General features: G+C 32.9%; 1 long non-coding RNA gene across 1 annotated transcript; it reads right to left on the minus strand.

The window, feature by feature from the left end:
- Positions 1–427: 427 nt before the first annotated feature.
- Positions 428–1,543, minus strand: LOC121659460. The gene is made up of 3 exons (XR_006014341.1): positions 1,443–1,543; positions 1,293–1,335; positions 428–733 (listed from the first exon to the last, which is right to left on the minus strand). It is a non-coding gene; the product is annotated as an uncharacterized LOC121659460 (long non-coding RNA).
- Between the last annotated feature and the right edge of the window lie 2,216 nt (positions 1,544–3,759).

Below are 3,759 nucleotides of genomic sequence, written 5' to 3' on the forward strand. Positions count from 1 at the left end.
TGGATTGCACTGCACATGTTCTCTTCATTATTTAAGATCCGCAACATGCTGAGGAAAATAAATTTGCCTTGAATATCTGTTTTTCAGTAAGTGTTTGATTTTATATATTTTTCACTTCAGCAAATTGTGCTAAAACTACAAAAGTAATGTAATAATCAGCAGTTTCTGTTAAAAATAAAAAATTTTAAAAATCCGTGCAGTCTTCTTCTTTTCTTTTCATACATGTTGAAATAACCATCATACAAATATAAATACTCAAAGACATGAATTTGTTTTTATAAACCCTAAACAGCCCAGCAAACAGTTATAATTATGCCTACATCTTAACTATTAAAGACCCCAAATGAGTTTGAATGTCTTAGGCTGAAAAACATAATTTTTCGTGTAAGACTGTTTGCGTACTTTAAAACTAGGGAAGACACAGGATGTTGTAAATCAGCACAGTGTTTGCTAATAAAGTTGTTTTTATAAAGGTAGGTCCTGTACCAGAGTAGAACAAAGAAAATTAAATTGTCTATGACCCTTATTAATGCCACTTGGATCTAATATCTTCTGCTTTTTTTGCACTTACCTGGATCTCAGATAAGAAGATGAAGCAGTTTTGTATAGTTGTGACACAAAAAAGTAGATAACTATTCTAATCTCTCTGACTGCTGCTAAAGTCACACTACTTGTGTACGTGGCCAGAAGCAGCAAGCACCTTTGTTGGGTTTTGATTCCTTCAACCTTCATTCTGAAAGACAGATTAAAACATGATAGAAATATTATTTGTGTATGATGTGAAGTACTTGCTTCACAAACACTGGAAGTCCTGCTAATTTGTGGAAAATATGAACATATACTCATTTATGAGAATAGCCATAGCTGTCTGAGATTTCTTGCCAAATATAGATAAATGTAGATAATTAATATAACTCTTTCCAGATGATGATGATGATGATCATGATCATGATTCTCTGTGATATCTTGGCCTCCATGACATGCAATAGATAGAACCATCTATCACTATTATTTTTTATCAAGTTATCATCCTTCCTTATTGATCTGTTTGATAGGAGACATCCAGGAAAACAAATTTCCTGGCCCTACTAGGAAATTACTACTAATTATTGCAACTAATAATGTACTAGTTGAGAGTGCAATATAGCTAAACACTAACAAGATTTCTGCTGGGATGTCTTCAACAGTTGTGTTTACTTTAAATACTGGGCTTTAGTAAATATGTAAGAAAAAGTATGTGTTGTACATAGAGCTGACGTTTGGGTGTTTAATATTCGTTAAATTGTACTTACCACTTTACTGTCTTAGCTGGATGGTTTGATGTAACATAAACTTCTGCAAAATAAGAAAAATTATTTCAACACAGTACTCTAAGATTTGGGTAAAATGTATTCAAATGTTTATTACTTAGACCAATCCTCCCACTACGCCAGTGATGTCACCTTTAATTTCCTTTCGGAGAACCAACATTTCTGGTTCACAAAGTGCCAAAGACATTCTCAGTCCTAAATGAGTTCTAAAATACATGAGACCAATGTAAGCAGTAAAAATAATACCTGTAAAAACAAATGAGAAGGATTTTAATGAAAACCTCTGCATACATTTCAGCATCTAAGAGCCTTCCTAGGAATTAAATTTGCAAAACAAATTCTCTATACTCAGTTTTCAGAAGAGTTAATTATCAACTGGGAGACCAATGTCTCGCCACATGCAAAATGCTAGGAAAGTTAGAAAACAATATTTATATTTTAGATTAAATATCATAGCTCATTATAATGTGGCTATATTCTGTAGAAGCAACAATTTGCAGTGCTCTTTTTCAGCTATATAAATATCAGCTGCCTTTTGCAGTTTTGGTCTTTTTCTGTTTAACAAAAAGAACAAATTTTATCACAGCAGTTCAGAAAGATATTTGTATTTTACTTCATGCTGTATATTCTCAACTTAAGACCTCAAGAATAGTAGTGCCAACTCAAACCTGGAGGGCTGTTTAGTATAGGGTCTTGTATCTACAAGTGAGTCTAATAATGGATACTGAAGAAAAAATACAAAACAGCAGAAGTACACAGAATGAGACTATTCCTTTTATACTCCAGACATCAATGGTTTAAGAGCTTCCTGAGCTGGTTATTGCCTGCAGGCCATCATCTTAACTGACACCAGTGGACCTCTTACCTTGAATTTGTTTAATTTTTTTTCTGAATCTTCTGGTATTTTTCACCTTATCACCTTATTTTTCACCTCATTCTGTGGCAAAAAAAATCATAATTTCATTATAAATTGAATGAGAAAAAATATTAATTGTATTAAAATTTTCATCATTGTGGTATTTTTGGATACACTTAATACTGAATGGAAAATGGTGAATACTTGTTTCCTATTCATTCTTTCATTTTATAGCCTCAGTCATCTTTTTACTAAGTAGAAAAGCTCTAGTTTGACTTCCATTCATAGGAAAGCTTCTCATATATTTCTAAAGAGGTTGGTTATTTTTAGTTAAGAAAATTGCTTGTCAAAATAATTTCAGCCTGACTTCCTAAGAGTTTGCATTTAACTTGTTTCTTCTTCTGTCATTACTTTTTTAATACTGACACAATTTATAATTTCTAAACAGTGTTCTTTTTGGTATTATCTATTAGAGTGCCAATGAACTCCATCAATCTATGTATTTCTATCTATGTTTCTTTACATTTTGGTAAAAATTGTGTTTTGATTTTTTTTCAGTCAGGGATAAGCATGAACACTGAACTGATGTGATAATTGTAAGCAGCCTAAGTTTCAGCTGCTACTTAGAATGTCTTCGTAATTAGCATTCTCATTTTAATCTCATTGCTTTACTTGAAGGTAGACAATGCAGTGTGCATTTTTATACGTCTCCTTTGATCCAACCAAGATGATGAATTTTACACTTTACACTCACTATGAGAAAATGGTTCTTTAACAGCTACATATAGAACTGCACTGCCTAGAATAAGATCAAAGATTACTTCTGTTCTTACATGCTTTCTAAGTATTTTCTCCAAGTAAATGATTTTTGTTTTTTCAAACCATAGTCTCTGCACTATACCACTTAATTATATTTATCTTGTTTACTTGGGTAAATGACCAACTTAAAGAACCTAATTTACTATTTCTATTTCTTTACAGCTTCACTAAGCCCCCTTGACATTCTGAAGTCATAACTACTTTATGAATCAAATTGTTGGCTTTTTAAATCTATGAACACTTCCTATTTGGGCATGGAAGTTCAATTGATCTGAACTGGAGGGTACAATTTGACAGTATAAACCTTTTTACTTTAATTAAATTATCCTCTTTTTTTAGTACATATTTTTCACTAGAATGATGTAAAAAAAGGATATAAATGTTCACGTCAACTGACCTACAAGGTATATGAGCTTCCCCTGTCAGAGCAATCCCAGCCTGGATCACAGCATGCATAATTAACTTGAAGGTCATCTTTCTGAGGTATCTCCACACAAAGCCGCCTTCTGGCATTTAAGGAACCTGGAAAGAGTAGGTCTGATGCCATGCTTCTCCACTCAATGAAATTCCCATGGGAGGGGGTTCAAAGGCCAGGGCAAGTAGAAGTAGCTCTTCAGCCATGATGTCTGGGAGAAAATGTACAAATTGCTGTGTCTTTAAAACACTAACCATGACACACTGACTACCCATGTGGTATAACAAGGGTTTTGACTCTTTGCTCCTGTCTTTATTTAATAAATTGCAAAATAATATAATTAGGCTATAAAAAGATCA

Source organism: Corvus kubaryi, unplaced genomic scaffold (genome assembly GCF_017639235.1).
Source record: "Corvus kubaryi isolate FWS band 111438036 unplaced genomic scaffold, C.kubaryi_AGA036_p1.0 137, whole genome shotgun sequence".
In the NCBI taxonomy this organism is placed as follows: Eukaryota; Metazoa; Chordata; class Aves; order Passeriformes; family Corvidae; genus Corvus; species Corvus kubaryi.